At 36.5% G+C, this 26,716-nt stretch overlaps 1 long non-coding RNA gene across 1 annotated transcript; it reads right to left on the minus strand.

Annotated features, from left to right (window-relative positions):
• Nucleotides 1-9,842: 9,842 nt before the first annotated feature.
• LOC110881613 lies at nucleotides 9,843-13,060 on the minus strand. The gene is made up of 4 exons (XR_002559822.2): nucleotides 12,937-13,060; nucleotides 11,384-11,469; nucleotides 10,794-10,884; nucleotides 9,843-9,996 (listed from the first exon to the last, which is right to left on the minus strand). It is a non-coding gene; the product is annotated as an uncharacterized LOC110881613 (long non-coding RNA).
• Nucleotides 13,061-26,716: the final 13,656 nt, after the last annotated feature.

Below are 26,716 nucleotides of genomic sequence, written 5' to 3' on the forward strand. Positions count from 1 at the left end.
TATGACTTTTTGCAATTTCTTCTGTATAATCCTGATCATTTTCAAGATCTAATACAATGTTGCATTGAAGCTTTTTTTCCATTTCTAGATGTTGAAACATTCGGATCAAATGACGGAAATGATGAGAAACTTGTGTTGCTGTTTGATCCTTTTGATGAACTTCCAGATGAGTTCTTTGCATTGTATGCGGTTTCAAATTTTGGTGACAAGTTGGTTGTTTTCTCATTCAACCCTCCTTTGTATTAAAGCCCGATGTCTTGTTCACCATCAAAGTCTTTCATCCGAACAATCTTTCGTTGCTCCATTTCTTGAGTTCCAACTTCTCAATGAATTTACTCAATGTGAGCGTGTTAAATCCTTTCTTGTTTCTGAGCATGATGAGATATGTGCCCCAAGTCTCGTGTGGCAATGCATCAACAAGTTTTTCGACTAACTCTTCATTATCTTTTTCAATGCTTAACTTTCTCATGTTGGCTAAAAGATTGCAGTATCTTTCAATAATCTGCTTTGTGCCTTCATTTTTCAACCCATGAAACAAGTCAAACTCTTTCTTTAAAAGTGATTTTTTGTTTTTGACCATCTCCTGACTACCAACAAACTTCGATCTTAAAGCCTTCCAAATCGAATAAGAACTTCCGTTGTGTTGCAATAAGACCATGATGTCTTCTTTCACAGCTCGTTGTAGCAGACTTAGCATCATTTTCTCATTTTTATATTTTCTTTTATCGTCTGCACTCATATCCTTTATAGCAATCACCTCTTTATCGTCATTCATCGGTCTCACGTATTTTGTCTCAACACATTCCCAAGCATCTAAATAGTTTGCTTGCACCCAATTTTCGAACCGTCCTTCCCAACCCTTATATTCCTCAATGTTCATGAGCTTGGGCGGTTTTTGCATTGTTCCCATTCGTTTTCCAACATCGTGTTTTGGGCAATACTCATCGGGGTAACCGGGGTAGCGAATGCGTTATAAAAATCCTCGTCCATGATTCGGATATCAAGAACTTATCACAACAGACTGTTAAAGCGAAATAGCAAAATCAATCAAAAACCCCTTTCAAACGAGATTACTGATTCAAGCGGAATCAGTTAATACTTTTCAAGCGAAACCCTGATTTTGAAACGGAATCAAAGTGAATGTTTCAAGCGGAATCCCAACGAAATTTGGAGTGGAATCACAAAGTATCTTTGTCACACCCCGGCCGCGTATAACATGCAACCGCGGCGAAAACGCCGGGGAGTGTTGTGGACAGAATTAATTGTTTCATAACCATGGATATTAAAGTTTCATTTTATTTATTAAACACGAGTGTTACATCGTTTCAAAATAGGAAATACAAAGTTCATACATAATTAAACTATTCTATCTTCATTTTTAGGCTCTAAGGCACATGTCCGCCCTAGTGTCACCATTGTCATCCTACACAATAGCTCCTGAAAACACATGTGAAAGTAGGTACGTCAGCATAAAAATGCCTGTGAGATACATAGGTTTTGTGAAAATGGGATTCATGACTTGAGTTTAAAGAGATGTTTAATAACAGTCAGTCATGAACCTTGTAATTTGTCTTGCTTTTTAAACCATTTGAAAAACGATGATATCAGATAATATGTATAGATAAATGTAAGGTTAAACGAGTAACCAAGTAAAATGAGTTGAATAAGATAAGTTGTTTGTAAAAATAATGTCTTGTGAGGAGTATGTTATTTGTGTAAAATGTAATGTGTCTAAACTGAAATGACTTAGATAACGCTACGATATGTAATATTATACAAGCATTTATATATAGGAAGTACCAGCGGCGTATCCACCATGTTTGTATCATATTACATACGCCACGTGACTCCAACCATTTACCCAAACCAACTACCATGTAAATTGTTCATGTATAAATCAATTGTCAAGTGTTATTGTGTAAACCATGTCGAAATGTCTATGTTCAATGTAAACCACCAAGTATGTATATCAATGTCAAAATGTTTATGTTTAATGTAGATAATGTAATGTGTACCCAAAATATATCTTGTATGGTAAGCGAGATGTATCAACTCAACCATATGTAAAATGCACAAAACAAGGTGTTGAAGTAAAACATGGTTTAAATCAACGTTATGTTTTGTGGAACAATGCATGCTCTACTGATATAAACATTTGTGTGGTATTGTGAAATATGCATACATCCAAGCCTTGAGACTGTGGCGATAAACCCTTAAACAAATTAAAGATTTATCTAAGTTATGTATATCGAATTCGGTCATTCCTTCCAATCCAATCAAACCCAGGATTTCAGGAACAGGAGTTGTCAATTCCTATGGTACCACTACCTACTAACGAACGGCGTAGCTAATGTTAATGAATGTATTGTTCCATGTTAAACAAACCAAATGTTGTACCAAAATGAAGGCATGTAATGTAAACAATTGTACTAAGTATGCACACAATGGGCATAAATAGCATGAAATGCAATGTGAAACAATGTACTAAGTACGCACACAATGGGCATACATAGCATGAAATGTAATGTAAAGCAATGTACTAAGAACGCACACAATGGGCATACATAGCATGAAATGTATTGTAAAGCAATGTACTAAGTACGCGCACAATGGGCATACATAGCATGAAATGTATTGTAAAGCAATGTACTAAGTACGCACACAATGGGCATACATAGCATGAAATGTATTGTAAAGCAATGTACTAAGTACGCACACAATGGGCATAGATAGCATGAAATGTATTGTAAAGCAATGTACTAAGTACGCACACAATGGGCATAGATAGCATGAAATGTAATGAAATCACGTACTATAATGTACTAACGAACATAGCAGGTATATGATGTGGAAACATGGAAAGCATGAAAGTAACAGGTAGGCACATGTGTTTCACCCCAAAACAGTTTGGAAAACAGTAAAAGAGGGGTTCAATGTACTCACATGAGATTGCTTTGAATTCCTTGTGTAATAACCAGATAATGCTAGAGATCACGGAATATCAAACGGCACCTAATAGGTAGCTATATTAATATACCGGACCAAAATCGGAAGGATCGGATAGTATGCGGGTTCGTAAACCAAACGAGTATGGAGACTCGTGTAATATGGTTTAACAAGGCCTACATACTAAAATGAAACCTAACCTAAGTGCTTGCGGCCCATTACGACCCGTTTAGGTAGCTTATGCTACCTTAACGCGTCGTTCGCGTAGAACGCGTTTGGAACGCCTAACATCGTGACCACAAGGCATAACCTCAGGAGGTTATAGCTATGGTCACCTAATGTGTTTGGTCGGATCCTAATGATCGACCAAATGGGTCGGGTTCGAAAGTATAAGCGATGGTTTAGATCGCTTACGTTACGACCCTATATAAGCACTATACTAAAAGTGACGAGCTAAGCATGTTAGAACATGCTTAAGTAAGTTTAGAAAACAGGTTTGGCATCAAAACAAACGGCCTTGATGCTCACGAGTAGTTTGGTTACAAAACACGCAAGAATGCGCATTTTGGCCGAAACTACGACTCGTCACTGAGCCTAGATAACGTGGTAATCAGTAGGTATAGTCACTACGGACAATAACCATCGTGATCACGCTCACGTTATGAAGTTCTAATGAACTTCGTGTTGACCATAGGCTGGTCAATGCAGAAGTCAACAAAACGTTGACTTACGAAGGGTCCCGAATGCTAATCTAGATCAAAATAGCTCAGGTATGAAACAAAGGTTCCAACTTAGAGCTTAGATCAGATTTTTGTGGTTTTTAACAAGAATGGGGGTGGGTATTTATAGGAAAAGTAAAGCCGTTAGGATCGTTTCTTGAATATCGTGCCACGATCTTAAGCGTACACTTGTCAAAATGTTGTGGTGCCTTATCTTGACCCTTAGCTCCTGAAATGGTGAAAGGGCATTGCCCTTTGTTGTGATTGAAAGGCCAAATTTGCAAGAAAGACAAAATTTCTGTTACTGAAGGGGCCATGCGGCCCGCATCAGGATATGCACAAACTAGGCGGGCCGCCTGGGCCTGTCTGATCTCAACATACTTTCAGAAATGGCAGTTTTGGTCCCTGTTGCGTATTTAAGACATTTCCGACACTTCTAAAGCCCGTACAGCCAACTTCAAGGCCCTAAAATGATGCCTAAACATTGTGGACATGAAACATGCTCAAAAATGTGTCGGATGTTGGTTCGTTTGGCCGTACGATCGCGATGTTCGGTTAATTACGACGGAATGCGCATAAGCGCGAAAGACGATCCAAATGACACGACGAATGGATTTTTCTCATGCCAAACATTAAGGCATAATATAAGGATGCTTACATAAATTTTTGGATATCCGGATGTATTCAGAACGTAAGTTATGCGCGAAAGTGCAAACTTGTGCACTTTTTTACACTTTTAGTCCCTGAATGATCCAAAAGTTTATTTTAGCATACCAAACCCCTAAAAGCCTATTTCTAAGCTATGTAAAGGATATTTATGGTATGTTTAACTTATGGACATGTTCCGGAATGTTCGTTACAGTTCAAATTGGCATACCTTCGCAGTTTGTCAAGTTTAGTCCCTGTAAGCGAACTAACTTGTTTTTGCCATACCAAGGCCTTCAAAACTTATTTCTAAGTTATGTAAAGGTTATTTAAGGTATGTTGAGTATATGTTGATGTTCCGGAGTATTTGTCGCATTAAACTGAGCACGTTTAAGCACCAGTTAGCGTATAACTCTCCAGAAAGAGATGTAGAGTTTGAAATTGAACAAAAGTCAAAACATGAAAAATGTAAAACACAACCAAACAAACATTGGGATCGAATAACATTGTTTTATTGATAATAGAACTGTTCATAATGATAACAAGCACAAATGTTACAATCTTGGAGCGGAATTACCCAATATTTCAAGCGAAATCTCAGTTGAAGCGGAATTAACTGAAAACTTTCAAGCGGGATCAAAAATACACTGTGATTTCAAGCGAAATCAAATTCAAAGTGCTGCTGACGTCATCATTCAATCGAGTAGTTTCAAGCGGAATAACTAAAATCACAAGTTTTAGATCGAATTTTAACTTGAAACTTTTAAGGTTATGTTAATATGTAATTCCGAGTGCACTGTGTGAATTTGAGCCGATTTTAACCGTAAAAATTTTTGATTTTCGAAAAAGAATGGTGTAGAAACAGAAATCACAGCTGAATTGTATAGAACTCTTCTTCCTGAATGAGTCGATCAGAAGAGTTAAACTCAATTTTAGAGGCGGAAACTAAGAAACTAAGCACAATTCAGCTAGTATATCACTTTAAACTGTTGTTACTATTGATTGAATGACTTGTACAGCTCTGACAACACTTCGGCAGCCCTTCGTTGCAAACCGGAAGAACTAGCTACTTGATTTCGATCCAACAGCCTTTATATAGGCATGGGTTTTCGCTTGAACATGCACGGGCATTTCAAGCGGAATCAACATTACAATTACGAGCGGAATCAACATTTAACTCTCGAGCGGAATAAGGATATTAGCTGATTTCGCTTGGAATGACAATTTGTCATTTCACCCAGAATCACTTCTTAATCTACTATTCTCGATTCTCGTGCCCTGATCTAATTACATCTAAACAAGACTCGATACAAGACGAAGACGACGGACGGATGCACCAATATAGTTTAGTGTAATGATGATGATCTGATATTCTGTCATGAGGAGATGGTGAATCTGTTAATAGCTAGGGTTTATATATAAATTCATGATTTGTATTCAATCATTTGACTATGTTGATGTTCCTGTATGATAGAGACGATGATATAATTAAGTAACTATTAGTGATGATTAGGGTTCTTGATATTCACAACAACTTGCTGATGATTGCATGATGATTGAATGATTTCATGAATTGATCTGGTTAAATGATTGTGATGTCGATTAGGGTTAGACGAAATCACAGGGACCAACGAAAACACAGAGGCCAGGCGAAAATACTAGGTGTTTTCGCCATGCTTCAAGTCGACGAAAACCCTTGGGATTTCGTCGCCCAACGGGTTTTCGCCAGAAAAGGGTTTTCGCCACTAAGTGTTTTCGTCACATGTGATTTCGTGAGTGTTCTGGTATATTAACTCTGTTAAGTCTTTTACTCTGTTAGTATGTTAATTCTGTCAGTATGTTAATTATGTTAGTATGTAACTCTGTTAGTATGTTAATTCTGTTAGTATGTTAACTCTGTTAAATCTGTTAACTGAAAACCCATGTAAGAATAGACTGAAAACTCAACTATGTGGAACACGAACTGTATGAACATGAAATAACTGCTATGTGTTACTTGATAATGATTGCCTAAGCACCCTTTGTGACATAGATTGCATGTGAATTGTTACAAACAAACACTGATTATGATTGTGTATTCGTGCGTACTATAGGCTTTGATTGAATTGGTTGTGCAAGTAATTAAGCCTACCGAGCAAACCGAGGTGAGTTCACACTCTTTCTAAGGCATGGGATTCCCGGTGGTTGGGAATGGGTTAAGAACTAAACAGAACCTACATATCCTCCTTGGGTAGGATATGTACGGCCATCCTCCTTGGGTAGGATGCCAATATAAATCCTGCGTATTCTCGTTGGGTAGAATACGTACGTTCGTCCTCCTTGGGTAGGACAACAACCTTAAACTTACTAGACAAAACTCTATCATTAAGTCCCTCATTTTATATCGACTTAATCGCCGAGGCCGATGACGAGCGGGTCATTAGTTAATAGCGCTGTTAGTTTTGACAAACCTCACACCGTGTCGTTCGAACGGGCGTGTACAAATGGATCATGGCAAACTGTCAATGATGATAGACATTAACGTAGGGCACAACTATTGTTCGTCAGTTGTCGATATGGTAACGGTCTAGTGGTTCACATGGGGAAGCCCCCACTAATTATGGATATGGTTTGGGAAATAAAGGAACTGGTTAACTCATGGTTTACGAAACAACTTGTGATTTTCAAAACAAACCGGTACAACTAAACAACCAACTGTGAACTCGCTCAACTCTGTTATTGACTCGTTGTTACATGCCTTGCAGGTCGGTAGGTGCTTGTGGAGCTTGCACGAGGAGGCGTAGTCGTTGTGGGACATGGACAGATGTGTACCATGTTAAACATTTGAAACATTTAAACTTATGCTTTGTTTTAAACATTATGCTTCCGCTTACAACTTAGTTTATGTTTTGTTTGGACATCAATTATATTGTGTTGGATTTTATAAATTACTTACATGCTTGTTCAATATGATTGGTGGCTTGATCCTGGTCAGTCACGCCTCCAAGCGGTGATACTCCGCATGTGGATTTTGGGGGTGTGACAATCACCCGACTCATTACCCCTATTGACAAGGTTTCACCTGAGTTAGTACGACCACGCGCGAACCCGGTTTGCTTTCCCACTCAGGAAAGGATGAGAAGACTCACCTTGTGTATGAAAATGGCTTTTCGTCACCAGAAGGGATGCAGTATCCACTACGGTTACCACACATAGCAATGCGACCCAAAACCGCATCCTGTTGTCACACAAGTGGCCAATGCCACTTTGACATCAGTAACCAAGCCAGCAAGTGGTCTGTCCGGGCACTGACAGCGGTCAGCTACCCAGCCCACAAGCATTAAAAGTTGGCAGATGGACTGACAGCTGCAGCAGGACGTGGCACCGCCTCCGGATGCGTCCGACGCTCCCGTGACCTGCGCTCCTGACACACCTACAAAAAGGCTATGCTTTGTCAGTCGGATCCTAGGCCTGGCAAAGCGGCCCTCTCCTTCACTCTTTGACTATAAATACCCGTCCCAAACTAGGTTTGAGGTAACGCTAATCTGCTCTCTCACATATACTACTTAAACACACACTTTGCTCTCAAGCAAATACTTATCCTCACGCCGGAGAGTGGTAACAAGGAGCACCCCCACCCCATCCTCCTTGTTACGAGTCACGGTGTGTTTCCTTGTGCAGGATACAGGTTAGAGGACGGTTCGGCCATTGATCGAGACTAGTGAATTACCCCTCGCGGTAACAAGGTATTAACCCTACTTGACGAGACTAGTGAATTAACCCTCCCGGTTAACCACTGTTTCATCAAATTCATACTTCAAAATAATACTTCTTGTCATTGAGATATGAACATGAGATGCATATTGATATACTTATAGAGATATGAACATGAGATGCATATTGATATACTTTCTAATAAAAGAAACGTTAGTTTGTTATTAAAAAACTAAACGGATCTAGTTACTGCTTTTTTTACTAGTGAGGTTGTACATAAAGATATAATTATATATAGTGCACTTGACTTTTCTCTTAAATCAAAATATGAAATTATTTTTTTATGAGTGCTTTGATACATGTCTTGGAAAAGTTGCAGGACATCCGTTCAAAAAATAAAATAACAATTTTATTAATGAATATTTAGATTACTTTACATAAATAGGAACTAAATTAAAATGAAACCAAATACAATATAAAATGTAAACTAACCAATAACTGATTACGAAGAAATAAAAAAAAAACATAAAACAACGGTGACTGAGGCATGTGAAGATCACGCTTCCCTTAAAACAGATTTCGGGCCACCCAGGTGAACACGTCTGTTTCCCAGGGTACAACAGCCAGAGCAGATTGTACTGCCGAGGATAGCCAAGCACCTGAAAGAATACTTGAAACAAGAGTTCTCAGGGATGCGAAGTTAGGAAATTTTGTGTGTGTTATGAACTAAACGAATTTCTATTCTCTGTGTCTCTAAAACAAAGCACAAAGCTTTGTAAATAAACTAATTAGAATTCGGAATGACGAGTCTGCATTGAATACAAAATTCAATAAAAAAAATTTTAGAATTCAATGGCACATTGAATTATGAGACTTAATCATTTGACAGGTAGGAACTTGAACAATCTCTAGCTGACCACACAAAACCACTGACCCAAGCCCACACGCACCTAAAAAGTAATAAAGGCGGCTCCAAGCAGCGATGCGAGTGTGAGAACTGCAAACTGCGCCATCAAAGCGCCAAACATTATGCCCATCGCCCTCGTCCCGGTCCTGTGCCCGAACGCGGGCGTGTGCGTGTGTCGGGTGCTTCGCACCCTCCTGGCTACCACTGGGTGTAAGTTGTCACACAAGAATACATTCATGTAGAGAATTCTGATTATAAATCCACAAAATATTTATCTCTCCACCTTTGTGGGACAAGCTCAATTTCCCACATATTTATGGTTCCAACACACAAACTTAATGCTCAAGATCTCATTCATCTTGGCTCAATTATTAGATAATCATTAATCATCACTCATAATATAATATTATTCATAAAAATTCCAACAATCCCCACATGAATGGAGATCGTCCCATACACTCAAGTGTCACGATAAAATTTCAGCAGTTAAGTAATGCAGGCCAGGTAGGTTTCCCTTTGAACCCTCCTTTGTGATATATACTCAAGTCTCCAAGCTGTTAGTAGACTCGATGTCCTTGAACCAACCCCTTTTTTATGTAGACGTTACTACACATCACAAATTACTCTTCCTGGTCGGGCTAACCCCTCATAGTTATGTATGTTATGGTCATGGAACACCATCTTGGTTCTGCGAGAGCTCTAGGAATTGTGCCTCGAATTTCATTTGAAGCGCCCCCACTTCACTCTAACATAGGTGATTTACAAATCACTAAAAGCCATATGCTTAACCTCTCTTGATATCACTGATTTTAAGTCAGAATGGACTAGGAAGTTTGTAACTCTGTAAGACCCTTGCTATTATTTAACAGTTTTTGTATGGTTTACGAAAATAAATATGTAATTATGGATACACATATATTGAAAATACGGGTTTATTAAAACTTTTACAATTTAAGAACAATACAACGTAATGTAATTGAGTTCGCCGTTTAAAAATAACGACGAAACTATGTGCGGAAGCTTGTAACTGCATAGTGTTCGGTTCACTTCATGCTTGATCGACATCCGGATGGTAGCTACATTCACCTAACATCAAAAACCAACTTAAAGGTTAGTTTTGATAACTTAAAAACAAGTATAAACAAGTTCCATAACTTTTTATCTACAGGTCCGTTTCGCGTAATTCTTTTCCCACACGTCCGTAATTAAATTACGAATCCGTTTATCACCTCGGTTTGCATAAAAATCTAATTTATAAGCAAACGACTTAAAAATCCTTTGTGTGATTATTTGACCCATTACTTTTAACATCATACTACAAGTTTATTAACAATATTCATTGCTTATCGTTTTTACCCATTCCGGACTTGCCAAAAATTAGCATTTTCGCTTCCATTACAAGGTTTGTACTCGTGTTTACATTCACCGGTTTATTTTGAAATTTTCCAACACATAGCCATCACTTGCTTTATTTTGACCCGTTTAACGGTTTTTATGCATTTAATCATCAATTTCACTCATCTATTTTCGCACTTCACATTTTTACATTTAAGATGTCTACTTATGTTTCACCACAAGTATTTTTGTGGTGAATTAATACAATAAACCGATTATCCCGAGTATTACTTTTCGGTTAGTCATTTTACTAAAAAGACCTATTCTTAGGCATTTGACTCACAAAAGTTTATGCCTATATTCTTATACGTATCAAAAGGGTTACATAATCGTAATACAAGTTCCTAAAGAACCTCTAGGGTTCGTTTGCCCGGTTTACCCAACGAGGGCTTTTTGGTCAATTTTAATCCTTCATTTTACAATGAAGGACTTTCGTTAATTAATTGACCAAGAATCGTATGTTTAACTAGAAGCTTGTTTATGCGTACCTGGCTCGGGTCAACATATAAACCTGTTTTATACCTTGCTTTTATTAGCCGCTACTTTATAGTGACGCAATTATCCACATCCGGTTCACTCCTGTGAACATACGACTTAACAACCAACGTTAGTCAATATTGTCAAATGGTGTTATCACCACCATTTGACCCGTTTAGCCTATATGACCAAACATTCGCATTTGTTTCAAAGCATAGTTTTTAACTACCCATTTCGGATTTTACCACAAAATTTCCTTTTTCTTACATATTTAACCCATTTCGGCTTACGCCGTGGGTATTTATTTAATCTCAACTTACATTTAGTCATCACGTGACTAAATTACCATTTTTACCCCTTTTTCCCATTTCTAGTTACGCTATTAAGTAACTTTAAGAAAACTTATAAATTCTTAGTCAATTCATGACTAAATTACCAATTTTGCCTCTTTTTACCATTAACCATGGTTTTGATCGTTTTTATTCGTTCCGACTCATTTCGGTTCATGTCGGAACCCATTTTTTTTAAACATAATCCATTGTGATATTTATCACCTATAAAATAAACACGTACACTTAAATTGGGTGTAAGCTTTACTTACCTTGCATCCTTGCGAGCTTCATACTTGAACTTGTATCCATTTGACCCGTTCATTTCCACGCTCCTACCTAGCTTGTCAGAGTCAAACTACCATATCACATCCATAAGATGATTAGATTAGTCAACCATTAACATGACCATCACACCTTATGGATTCACACACTTATTCATCAAAGTATGCTATTTATTCAACAACTATTTTTTTCCATAATTCTTTCCATTCACTAAGCATTTGACCCGTTAGTCAAGTTACTTATACAAACTAGTTATTAAGTGATTTTGAACACTTTAAGCATGTCACATAAAATGTTATTTGTTCCTAACAATAAATACTTCATGACTAAACAAGTATACGCAATCATATGTCTTTTTCTGGATTAATAATAACATTATTAATGTGCAGCGATTTTCTATTCAGCTGCTGTAATCGACCATTATGACCCCTTTAAAGTCCGAACTAGATAACATGTTCAAAAATGGATCGTAGAAAACTTCAATACCTTCGCAAGCATATAAGGTACACCTTCTAACGAATTTTCTATGATTTTATATGATTTTTATAAAATCAGCACAACAACTATATTTTCATTTTTCAATCAGCTTTTAAGGTTTCTGAACAGCTGTTTAATTCACATTTTTGACCTATTTAACAACCACATTTGTTTCTTATGATTGAAAACAGTAAAAATTTACTCCATAAGCTTTCCGAAAAGGTATAGAACACCCAAATCGGATAAACGGTTGATTTTATATGATTTTTTTAAGATTAGTCAAAATCCATATAAAAAGCTACGGAAATCATGTTTAGGGTCCTTTCAAATTCGACCAAAACCATCAAATGCAACCCATTTCCATGGCTATAACCCTTATTAAACTCTTGGTAATGGTTAGAAACGTATAACACAGTGATTGTAGGCTAAGAGATGTCAAAAACATCATTTATTTCAAGAAGTCATCATATGAATCCTAATTTTACCATCTTCTCAACTTCAACTTTGTCAAATTAAGAACTAGAACTAAAATTAACATATATTCAAGTTCTATTTGGTGATTCTCATACACCATCATATCTAAAACCCGTACTGTTCCATATCATACAAAATTAGTCAAATTAGCCAATTACGTGTTTCTTTCATAATTTCAACATATAAACATTCGTTTAGGCATTTTAACAAGCACCTAGCGGGCACGATTTCTATACCTCTTATTTAGTTCATGGCTAATTTTTTAACCAAGTTTCAATCATTAAATCAAACCCTTATTTCTAGTATTCATAAACAATACTAAGACTTGTATCATAACACCAATTCTACACTATTTCAACATTGAAATTCAGTGTTCATCACATAATTACAACACCCACTTAACGCATGTATGGGTAATTATCAATTTCATAATTTTCATCACTAATTCAACAAGTTATTGACTAGGGTTTACTCCTAGACATGTTTTCATTACTAATTTCATCTAAATATCAATCAATCAAGTTCAGATTTTGATTTCTCATGTTCATCAAAATTCTAAGATGTAACCAAAAGATGAAATTTAACATACCTTGTGATCCCTTCACTTAGATGATCACTAAAATAATCTTGGATTTCGATATAGGACTGATTTGGCCTTCCAATTGCTTGATTTTTGGCTAGTTAGGGTTTGGTTGAAAGAAGCTTGTTCGCCCCCTGTGTTGTCTACGACCAGACACACAGTGTTTTAGGTTTTTAATTTTTGTTTTAATAATAATTATTTTCTCACTAAACCCTTTTAGTCCCTCTAGTTTCTAAAAGTTATAAAAAGGTTAATATATCAAGTTCCTTCATTATTTTAAAACAGTTAACTAGCTAGGTTGATATTCCTAGTTACTTAGTGGGTCCCGGGAGTTATAACCCGTTTTATTTTAAGTCTGTTAACTCGGGCTTCTTATAAACTTACTTTTTTTAAAGCATTTATTCTCCTTTTAATTAGTATTAGGATTATTTGTTTAAATCCTAATATTCACCTGGTTAATTTTACCACTAACGGTATTTTACCCGTTCATTAATATTAACGTGGTTTGACTATCAAACTTGTTTTCGGGGTGTTACAAGTCTACCCCCCTTAAAGAGGTTTCGTCCCCGAAACCTTATTTACGTAGTTCATTGGTTTAATCAAACGAACCAAGTTTCATTTTCAAGGCACCCGTTTCTTTCGGTCCAAAGTTCTCATTTATTTTGACGCATACGTCTTTCATGTGTGAGGCCTCATGGGCAATTACTTTCAGCTTATATCCATTATATTTGTTGATTATTTACTTTGGCGGTTAGACTTATTAGTCACCGGTTACCTTATACCCCATCACCTAGGTATACCATATTGCCATCTCCGGCCTTATAAGTGTTTACTTATATTTAAGAATTTATGTCTGAGGATTTATTCCTTTCCATTATTATTTGATGCGGGGAATCATAACTAGTTCCTATGCTTAACCCAAATGACCCGTAGATTCTTTCACTTAGCCTCGTAGGCTATTTATTTAGATTTTCACCTTTTTACCTTTTTAAGGTGAGACCCCGACAATTCGTTTCTTTCTATTTTTGACCCGAAGGTCTTTTTGGTCCCATAGACCTTAACATTACTTATAATCCCATAGGTTATGATGATCCCGTAGATCATCTTTTATTCGAGTCTTTATTCAAATGTATATATGTCTATTGCGTCAAGGTACCCTTTTTATGTTTAGAATCATTTGTTTTTGCTTTTATATTTCATTTGACCTTGACCATAGTCTAAGGCTACTTTTGTTTTCTTTCGAATTATCTTTCCGACTTTATGACTTCTAACGTCATCTACACGTCGGTTTGTCCTACACTTACCGTTACCCGGTTCTTACCTATACTTCTTTACGACCCATCACATAGGTTCATTAATATTTCGCGCTTCCATCATTCGGTTTGCGCTTACTTGTACTACCAAGTTTTTATACTTTATTTATCCCGTTTGACTTATTCGTGTGAGATTTCATCACTTATGAACGTCAAACTTCATTCTTTATTCGACCCGTTCAACTTTAAAATAGTTGAACATAGTTATCAAAATTTATGTTTGGAATTTCTCATCGGCTTTTAGTCATGACTCATAATCCGAGTCTTTTGACTTTCTATTTCGCGTTCCCGTCCCTTGGTTTACGCATACTTTCAAAATCCTACCCATCTATCGGGTATTTTACCGAAGTCACTATCAAGGCAACCATCCCGGTATGTATTAAGACTTCGTTTTAATTTATTTGGTTGTCTTAGCGATATTCATAACTTTTATTCAATCAAGTTCTTTATACTTTATTTAATTCGTCTGACTTGTCCGTGTGAATTTTATCACTTGCGACAGTCAAACTTTTATCCCTATGCCTTAGCATTCCTATTAATCGGTCTGTATTTTCATTTACTTTGATCCTTGTCCCTTCTCTCGGGCTCGTTATTCTAACGTAATACGCTTCCGTCATCCGACTTGCGTTTACATTTATTATCAAACATTTTGCTTATTTTATTCATTTGGGTACTTTTTTTTTTAAATTGTCCCATTCACCTCGTCCTTATTAAATCGGACGTAAATGTGTCCATCATATGAAGTTCATGGTATTATGTGTTCACTAGTTACTTGGCCAGAGTAAGCGGTCAACACATGACACGCATGACCTTTTTATAATTTTCACATCACGCCCTATATAAGTAACGCCTCTATTTATTTCTATATCTTTGATTTCATTCCGTAAAATTTATTTAATTGCTAAACGACAATCATTAGTTTTGCTTGTTTTGCCTTTTAACATATAGAATGTTTTTTTTTTATCAAACTATTATGTAATCACATTCGTTAATGTGATCGCTACATTTCTCAATAGTATAATATTGAGAATTATTCACTTGGATAATTACTCCCGTCCAAGTTTCCACATAAACTAACTCTATTATTGTCTCGTTATTCACAATCGTGAATAACACATGTTTCTATTTGATTTTTCTTGGAAACATCATTCTAAATAGATATCCTATTCGGTTTTTCCAAGTTTTATCCTACATATGCAACCGTCATTCTCTACGTGTTTCTTGCATATTACTATTTGTGCGATTAAATGTAAAACGTGCACCTGGTAATGCTTGCCCCGACGGGCTTTCCTTGTCGTTAACCTTGTTCGCGATTGTTACGCGATTTTTGTCCTTGGCGAGCATGCTCTGCTTGTCATACTCGGACCGTTTCTCCGTCATATCCGAAATTTGTTACACTCTCGCCATCCTCAGATGCGAGTATCCTTCAATTAAAACATTTACAAGGATTAGTAATGTCGACTTCAATAAATGCCCATATCATAATACAAGACTTTTCTACTATACGTGTCAACGCACGTAATTTCGTTAACTATATCGATCATTGATCGATTTAATTGGGGTAACGTGTATTACACGATAATCCTATGTGTTATTTACAACACTTTAATCATGCTAAACCGTTACTATATACATGTACTTACCGGATTTGTGATCAAGCCTCGAACCAAACACTTTATTCTTTTAACCTTGAGCTCTGATTACCAACTTGTAAGACCCTTGCTATTATTTAACAGTTTTTGTATGGTTTACGAAAATAAATATGTAATTATGGATACACATATATTGAAAAATACGGGTTTATTAAAACTTTTACAATTTAAGAACAATACAACGTAATGTAATTGAGTTCGCCGTTTAAAAATAACGACGAAACTATGTGCGGAAGCTTGTAACTGCATAGTGTTCGGTTCACTTGATGCTTGATCGACATCCGGATGGTAGCTACATTCACCTAACATCAAAAACCAACTTAAAGGTTAGTTTTGATAACTTAAAAACTAGTATAAACAAGTTCCATAACTTTTTATCTACAAGTCCGTTTCGCGTAATTCTTTTCCCACACGTCCGTAATTAAATTACGAATCCGTTTATCACCTCGGTTTGCATAATAATCTGATTTATAAGCAAACGACTTAAAAATCATTTGTGTGATTATTTGACCCATTACTTTTAACATCATACTACAAGTTTATTAACAATATTCATTGCTTATCGTTTTTACCCATTCCGGACTTGCCAAAAATTAGCATTTTCGCTTCCATTACAAGGTTTGTACTCGTGTTTACATTCACCGGTTTATTTTGAAATTTTCCAACACATAGCCAATCTTAATCACTTGCTTTATTTTGACCCGTTTAACGGTTTTTATGCATTTAATCATTAATTTCACTCATCTATTTTCGCACTTCACATTTTTACATTTAAGATGTCTACTTATGTTTCACCACAAGTATTTTTGTGGTGACTTAATACAATAAACCGATTATCCCGAGTATTACTTTTTGGTTAGTCATTTTACTAAAAAGACCTATTCTTAGGCATTTGACTCACAAAAGTTTATGCCTATATTCTTATACGTATCAAAAGGGTTACATAATCATAATACAAGTTCCTAAACAACCTCTAGGGTTCGTTTGCCCGGTTTACCCAACGAGGGCTTTTTGGTCAATTTTAATCCTTCATTTTACAATGAAGGACTTTCGCTAATTAATTGACCAAGAATCGTATGTTTAACTAAAAGCTTGTTTATGCGTACCTGGCTCGGGTCAACATATAAACCCGTTTTATACCTTGCTTTTATAAGCCGCTACTTTATAGTGACGCAATTATCCATTTCCGGTTCACTCCTGTGAACATACGACTTAACAACCAACGTTAGTCAATATTGTCAAATGGTGTTATCACCACCATTTGATCCGTTTAGCCTATATGACCAAACATTCGCATTTGTTTCAAAGCATGGTTTTTAACTACCCATTTCGGATTTTACCACAAAATTTCCTTTTTCTTACATATTTAACCCATTTCGGCTTACGCCGTGGGTATCCATTTAATCTCAACTTACATTTAGTCATCACGTGACTAAATTACCCTTTTTACCCCTTTTTCCCATTTCTAGGTACGCTATTAAGTAACTTTAAGAAAACTTATAAATTCTTAGTCAATTCATGACTAAATTACCAATTTTGCCTCTTTTTACTATTAACCATGGTTTTGATCATTTTTATTCGTTCCGACTCATTTCGGTTCGTGTCGGAACCCATTTTTTTTAAACATAATCCATTGTCATATTTATCACCTATAAAATAAACACATACACTTAAATTCGGTGTAAGCTTTACTTACCTTGCATCCTTGCGAGCTTCATACTTGAATTTGTATCCATTTTATCCGTTCATTTCCACGCTCCTACCTAGCTTGTCAGAGTCAAACTACCATATCATATCCACAAGATGATTAGATTAGTCAACTATTAACATGACCATCACACCTTATGGATTCACACACTTATTCATCAAAGTATGCTATTTATTCAACAAGTATTTTTTTTTCCATAATTCTTTCCATTCACTAAGCGTTTGACCCGTTAGTCAAGTTACTTATACAAACTAGTTATTAAGTGATTTTGAACACTTTAAGCATGTCACATAAAGTGTTATTTGTTCCTAACAATAAATACTTCATCACTAAACAAGTATACGCAATCATATGTCTTTTTCTGGATTAATAATAACATTATTAATGTGCAGCGATTTTCTATTCAGCTGCTGTAATCGACCATTATGACCCATTTAAAGTCCGAACTAGATTAACATGTTCAAAAATGGATCGTAGAAAACTTCAATACCTTCGCAAGCATATAAGGTACACCTTCTAACGAATTTTCTATGATTTTATATGATTTTTATAAAATCAGCACAACAACTATATTTTCATTTTTCAATCAGCTTTTAAGGTTTCTGAACAGCTGTTTTAATTCACATTTTTGACCTATTTAACAACCACATTTGTTTCTTATGATTGAAAACAGTAAAAATTTACTCCATAAGCTTTCCGAAAAGGTATAGAACACCCAAATAGGATAAACGGTTGATTTTATATGATTTTTTTAAGATTAGTCAAAATCCATATAAAAAGCTACGGAAATCATGTTTACGGTCCTTTCAAATTCGACCCAAACCATCAAATGCAACCCATTTCCATGGCTATAACCCTTATTAAACTCTTGGTAATGGTTAGAAACCTATAACACAGTGATTGTAGGCTAAGAGATGTCAAAAACATCATCTATTTCAAGAAGTCATCATATGAATCTTAATTTTACCATCTTCTCAACTTCAACTTTGTCAAATTAAGAACTAGAACTAAAATTAACATATATTCAAGTTCTATTTGGTGATTCTCATACATCATCATATCTAAAACCCGTACTGTTCCATATCATACAAAATTAGTCAAATTAGCCAATTACGTGTTTCTTTCATAATTTCAACATATAAACATTCGTTTAGGCATTTTAACAAGCACCTAGCGGGCACGATTTCTATACCTCTTATTTAGTTCATGGCTAATTTTTTAACCAAGTTTCAATCATTAAATCAAACCCTTATTTCTAGCATTCATAAACAATACTAAGACTTGTATAAATAACACCAATTCTACACTATTTCAACATTGAAATTCAGTGTTCATCACATAATTACACCACCCACTTAACGCATGTATGGGTAATTATCAATTTCATAATTTTCATCACTAATTCAACAAGTTATTGACTAGGGTTTACTCCTAGACATGTTTTCATTACTAATTTCAACTAAATATCAATCAATCAAGTTCAGATTTTGATTTCTCATGTTCATCAAAATTCTAAGATGTAACCAAAAGATGAAATTTAACATACCTTGTGATCCCTTCACATAGGTGATCACTAAAATAAGCTTGGATTTCGATTTAGGACTGATTTGGCCTTCCAATTGCTTGATTTTTGGCTAGTTAGGGTTTGGTTGAAAGAAGCTTGTTCGCCCCCTGTGTTGTCTACGACCAGAACACATAGTGTTTTGGGTTTTTAATTTTTGTTTTAATAATAATTATTTTCTCACTTAACCCTTTTAGTCCCTCTAGTTTCTAAAAGTTATAAAAAGGTTAATATATCAAGTTCCTTCATTATTTTAAAACAGTTAACTAGCTAGGTTGATATTCCTAGTTACTTAGTGGGTCCCGGGAGTTATAACCCGTTTTATTTTAAGTCTGTTAACTCGGGCTTCTTATTAACTTACTTTTTTTTAAAGCATTTATTCTCCTTTTAATTAATATTAGGATTATTTGTTTAAATCCTAATATTCACCTGGTTAATTTTACCACTAACGGTATTTTACCCGTTCATTAATATTAACGTGGTTTGACTATCAAACTTGTTTTCGGGGTGTTACAAGTCTACCCCCCTTAAAGAGGTTTCATCCCTGAAACCTTATTTACGTAGTTCATTGGTTTAATCAAACGAACCAAGTTTCATTTTCAAGGCACCCGTTTCTTTCGGTCCAAAGTTCACATTTATTTTGACGCATACGTCTTTCATGTGTGAGGCCTCATGGGCCGTTACTTTCAGCTTATATCCGTTATCTTTGTTGATTATTTTGTTTGGCGGTTAGACTTATTAGTCACCGGTTACCTTATACCCCATCACCTAGGTATACCATATTGCCATCTCCGGCCTTATAAGTGTTTACTTATATTTAAGAATTTATGTCTGAGGATTTATTCCTTTCCATTATTATTTGATGCGGGGAATCATAACTAGTTCCTATGCTTAACCCAAATGACCCGTAGATTCTTTCACTTAGCCTCGTAGGCTATTTATTTAGATTTTCACCTTTTTACCTTTTTAAGGTGAGACCCCGACAATTCGTTTCTTTCTATTTTTGACCCGAAGGTCTTTTTGGTCCCATAGACCTTAACATTACTTATAATCCCATAGGTTATGATGATCCCGTAGATCATCTTTTATTCGAGTCTTTATTCAAATGTATATATTTCTATTGCGTCAAGGTACCCTTTTTATGTTTAGAATCATTTATTTTTGCTTTTATATTTCATTTGACCTTGACCATAGTCTAAGGCTACTTTTGTTTTCTTTCGAATTATCTTTCCGACTTTATGACTTCTAACGTCATTTACACGTCGGTTTGTCCTACACTTACCGTTACCCGGTTCTTACCTATACTTCTTTACGACCCATCACATAGGTTCATTAATATTTCGCGCTTCCATCATTCGGTTTGCGCTTACTTGTACTACCAAGTTTTTATACTTTATTTATCCCGTTTGACTTATTCGTGTGAGATTTCATCACTTATGAACGTCAAACTTCATTCTTTATTCGACCCGTTCAACTTTAAAATAGTTGAACATAGTTATCAAAATTTATGTTTGGAATTTCTCATCGTCTTTTAGTCATGACTCATAATCCGAGTCTTTTGACATTCTATTTCGCGTTCCCGTCCCTTGGTTTACGCATACTTTCAAAATCCTACCCATCTATCGGGTATTTTACCGAAGTCACTATCAAGGCAACCATCCCGGTATGTATTAAGACTTCGTTTTAATTTATTTGGTTGTCTTAGCGATATTCATAACTTTTATTCAATCAAGTTCTTTATACTTTATTTAATTCGTCTGACTTGTCCGTGTGAATTTTATCACTTGCGACAGTCAAACTTTTATCCCTATGCCTTAGCATTCCTATTAATCGGTCTGTATTTTCATTTACTTTGATCCTTGTCCCTTCTCTCGGGCTCGTTATTCTAACGTAATACGCTTCTGTCATCCGACTTGCGTTTATTTTTATTATTAAACATTTTGCTTATTTTATTCATTTGGGTACTTTTTTTTTAAATTGTCCCATTCACCTCGTCCTTATTAAATCGGACGTAAATGTGTCCATCATATGAAGTTCATGGTATTATGTGTTCACTACTTACTTGGCCAGAGTAAGCGGTCAAGACATGACACGCATGACCTTTTTATAATTTTCACATCACGCCCTATATAAGTAACGCCTCTATTTATTTCTATATCTTTGATTTCATTCCGTAAACTTTATTTAATTGCTAAACGACAATCATTAGTTTTGCTTGTTTTGCCTTTTAACATATAGAATGTTTTTTTTTATCAAACTATTATGTAATCACATTCGTTAATGTGATCACTACTTTTCTCAATAGTATAATATTGAGAATTATTCACTTGGATAATTACTCCCGTCCAAGTTTCCACATAAACTAACTCTATTATTGTCTCGTTATTCACAATCGTGAATAACACATGTTTCTATTTGATTTTTCTTGGAAACATCATTCTAAATAGATATCCTATTCGGTTTTTCCAAGTTTTATCCTACATATGCAACCGTCATTCTCTACGTGTTTCTTGCATATTACTATTTGTGCGATTAAATGTAAAACGTGCACCTGGTAATGCTTGCCCCGACGGGCTTTCCTTGTCGTTAACCTTGTTCGCGATTGTTACGCGATTTTTGTCCTTGGCGAGCATGCTCTGCTTGTCATACTCGGACCGTTTCTCCGTCATATCCGAAATTTGTTACACTCTCGCCATCCTCAGATGCGAGTATCCTTCAATTAAAACATTTACAAGGATTAGTAATGTCGACTTCAATAAATGCCCGTATCATAATACAAGACTTTTCTACTATACGTGTCAACGCACGTAATTTCGTTAACTATATCGATCATTGATCGATTTAATTGGGGTAACGTGTATTACACGATAATCCTATGTGTTATTTACAACACTTTAATCATGCTAAACCATTACTATATACATGTACTTACCGGATTTGCGATCAAGCCTCGAACCAAACACTTTATTCTTTTAACCTTGAGCTCTGATTACCAACTTGTAAGACCCTTGCTATTATTTAACAGTTTTTGTATGGTTTACGAAAATAAATATGTAATTATGGATACACATATATTGAAAAATACGGGTTTATTAAAACTTTTACAATTTAAGAACAATACAACGTAACGTAATTGAGTTCGCCGTTTAAAAATAACGACGAAACTATGTGCAGAAGCTTGTAACTGCATAGTGTTCGGTTCACTTCATGCTTGATCGACATCCGGATGGTAGCTACATTCACCTAACATCAAAAACCAACTTAAAGGTTAGTTTTGATAACTTAAAAACAAGTATAAACAAGTTCCATAACTTTTTATCTACAAGTCCGTTTCGCGTAATTCTTTTCCCACACGTCCGTAATTAAATTACGAATCCGTTTTTTTTTTTGGGTAAAGGGTTACCCCGGTGATTTTATATATTCACAAGATTAAAACAAGTAGTAAGGAAGCACCCTTACTAGTTCAATCATGAGACATGCCTCATGAAAGTGGAACTAAACAAAACAAAGACCAAAACAAGACGGAAACCACTAGACTAACTATCTAGCATCTAAACAAAACATATATCATTTATCCTCCATCGTCCACAACCGAATCACCATGAATCTTCCACTTGTCGAGAAGTGCCCTCACTTTAGGTGTGTTCTTGAACTTCAAACCCATTAGCTTATAGCGGACCATGTCAAAAATCGAGTCACAAACGTTTTCCGGAGGTCTAGCATGATTTTTGAAAAACCGATTATTTCGTTCACGCCAAATAGCATAAGCGGAAGCTGCAACAATTAAACGACATATAAGATTAGCAGCAGATTTTGATCTTGCTCGATGCCGAAGCCAATCAACAATAGCAATCCACTTTGGTTCCACATTCCTCATTCACGCTTCTATCCGAGCCCTATCCCAAATCTGAGCCGAGAACTTGCATTCAAAGAACAAGTGATGATGCGAATCAATATCTTCATAACATAGGAGACAACATATCATATTCATGTTGTTATTCCTAGTGTGGTTCCACTGAAGAATTTTATCCTGAGTCATCAACTTTTGCCTCAAAATAAGCCACATAAAGAAAGCATGACGAGGAATACACTGCCCAAACTAGACGATATTATACCAATCCACTTCCGGTTCTCTAGCTCTGATCGATTCCCATACCCCCGAAGAAGAGTAGTCGCTAAGGTCATCCCCATCTTTCCACATTAACCGGTCCTGTACATCAACATTCTGCTAAAAATGATCAAGTTGTAATAGAACTGGATAAGTGTCTCTCCAAGCTTCAGGCCATAACCATGAACCATTGTTGAACATATCCTCAACAGTTGCTTGCAAAGAAAACCCCTCTCGAGTAATAGTTCTAGCCGAAAGGAACGAACTCAACGGAGCAATATCACTCCAGGTATCATACCAAACTGAAGTGCGTCTACCATTACCAATTTTGGACCAAACATAAGCTCTAATCAGCGGCCGAAGTTGTAAGAGTTTCCTCCAACTCCAACAGCAATTCTGAACAGCTTTGCATTCCCAAAAATTACGCCCCTTTAGCCTGTATGAATGAATCCATGCAACCCAAAGTGACTCACGGTTTGTAAGAATGCTCCAAATATGCGAAACCATAAGAGCCTTGTTAACATCACCAATCCGTCTAATACCTAACCCACCTTCAATTTTCGGAAGACAAACAGAATTCCAAGACACCATGGCCTTCCCACGTTGGAATGTACCCCGTGACCATAGAAAGTTTCGCATTTTTGCTTCTAGGTCATGAATAATCCGCGCCGGTAAAATGAAAACCGAAGACCAATAAACATGCATAGCTGACAAAACCGAAATAATGAGCTGTAATCTACCTGCAAAAGATAGCAACTTGTTCTTCCAGTTATGAATACGCTGATCCAACCGCTCCACCTGAACACTACAATCCTTATAAAGGAGTCGTGAAGAAATAAGAGGGACACCCAGGTAACGCACAGGAAGCTTCCCTTCTACAAAAGGAACATCACTCAGAATAGCCATTTTAACGTGGTCAGGAACATTACAAAAGAAACTTGTGCTCTTCTGAGAACTAGGAAGCAAGCCCGACATTTTGGAGAAATCCTTGAGAGAATTCATGACACACCTCGCTGAAACAACATCCCCTCTAGTAAAAAGGAATAAGTCATCCACAAAGCATAAATTAACAATCTGTTGCTTTTCGCATTTATTATGGAACCTAAAAGATGAATCAATCCTAAGCATATGTTGTAGGATGCAGGTTAGCACCTCCATAACAAGAGTGAAAAGATACGGAGACAAAGGGTCACCCTGTCTTAAACCCCTCTTACCATTGAAAAAACCATACACATTACCATTGATGCATATCGAGTATGAAGTAGTAGAAACACAAACCATGATCCAATCTACCATAACACGATGAAAACCAAAACCCACCAGAATCTTTTTGAGAATACCCCAGTCAACTGTGTCATAAGCTTTTTGAATGTCCACCTTGAAAGCACATCTAGGCGGGCCAGAATTTCTATGATAGTTGTGCATCAACTCCTGGGTAAGAAGAATATTATCCGAGATCTTCCGGCCTGGAACAAAAGCAGATTGATTTATGCTAACAATCCCACACAACGACACCTTCAGCCTTTCCACCAAGATCTTACTAATACACTTGTACACAACGTTACAACAGGATATCAGTCGGTAATCAGTAACCCTCGCAGGAGTCGCGATCTTCGGAATCAAAGCCAGGAGCGTATGATTGAACTGTTTTAGAAGCTTCCCCGTGTTGAAAAAATCCAGAACCGCATTCGAGATGTCAGTACCCACGATATCCCAAGCACTCTTGAAAAAAGCAGCTGTAAACCCATCAGGCCCTGGCGCTTTATCATTTCCAATAGAAAACATAGCTGTCTTTACTTCCTCAAAAGTTATAGGCCGAATCATATGTCTAGCCCGATCCGCATCTAACTTTTTCGTAAACAACTCAGGGGAAGGATCTAGAGAAACTTGACCATGACATCCCAAGAAATTCTCATAATAATGGACCAAGACCTCAGGGACTTTATCCCCCTCATAAGTCATGCCATTTGCATAAGTGATAACATCTAACCGGGTTCGATGATTCCTACTCTTAAGCGACATGTGGAAATAAGCAGAATTCGAATCACCCGCTCGCAACCACTCCACTTTGGATTTTTGTTTCAAGAATCTTTCTTCATCAAGACAAGCTTCCTGAAACTCACTCAAAACTTTTGTTTCATCAATCCTTAGCATTTCGTTAGTCGGATCCTGATCAATAGCTTTTTGAAGACTCTCAAGCTTGTCATGAAGATCCACCACTTTTTTATGCAAATTTCCTTGAGCAAATAAAAGGGCCCTGAGAGGAGATTTCAACATCCGCAACTTCTTCATAACTTGGAATTGATAAACACCATTGATAGAAGTATCCCATTCAGCTTTAACAATATCCAAAAACTTTGGCTTATGAACCAAAAAATTTGCGAATTTAAATGGTCTCGGTTTCACGTTCACAACCTTTGGAAATTTTAAAATGCATGGGTAATGATCCGAGATACCATACGGCTGAAACAAAGCCACCGATTCCGGATATTCTGTCACAAAAGCAGTGTTACCCAAAACACGATCAATTTTCTTCAGTAAACCCACCCCATTTTTCGGCTTTTGATTCCATGTAAAGTGCATACCCACACGGTTAACATCAAACATCTCAATATCCTCCACACACTCCTTGAACTCTCACATACCTTGAGAAATAGTAGAGACCCCCATGGATTTATCTTCTAGGTTAAGAGCTGAATTAAAGTCCCCCATTATAACCCAAGGATCATTCGTAACCAACGCTTTATGCAATTTCAAATGTTGCCACAACTCCCGACGCGTCACATAATAGTTCGCAGCATAAACAATAGAACAAAAAACCATTCTCCTATCCACTTTAAAAATAACCTGAATGTGCATGACTTGAGACGTTTGCGAGAGAATCATAACATCTATCAGAGATGGATCCCACCCAAGAATTATACGAGTCCCTTTTTGACAACAACCTCCATTAGAAGTCCAATCCCAGTTCCGAAACACAAAACTACATACTTTACTAAGATTATTGACATCCACATGGGATTCAAGAATCGCACATAAACTGACATTATTATCCCCTAACATTCCATGTGGTAAAACTAACCACATAAACTGACGAACCTCCTTTTGTTTCAGGGGCCGGTTCAGTCCCCTAACATTCCATGTGGTAAAACTAACCATTTTAAACTACTGAAACAGGAGTGCTTGCCCCTTTTTTGTTTATAGTTCCATGGTTGTCCTCTCTAATAAATTCGTTTGTTTCATTGTAAACCTCCGTTACTTCCTCATCATCTGACTCCTCCTGATCACTACCCAGATCATCACCAGCTTTACTAGACTCCCCTTTTTCATACCTTAGAGCATCAAAGGAGTTCTTCACAGCCACCCCATTGGGCGGTTTGGGTTGAGCATTCGGATTACCCTGCACTTTAGGAGCCACCGGTCTATACTCAAACTTCGGTTTTGGTT

The sequence above is a fragment of the Helianthus annuus genome, chromosome 10 (assembly GCF_002127325.2).
Source record: "Helianthus annuus cultivar XRQ/B chromosome 10, HanXRQr2.0-SUNRISE, whole genome shotgun sequence".
NCBI classification, from domain to species: Eukaryota; Viridiplantae; Streptophyta; class Magnoliopsida; order Asterales; family Asteraceae; genus Helianthus; species Helianthus annuus.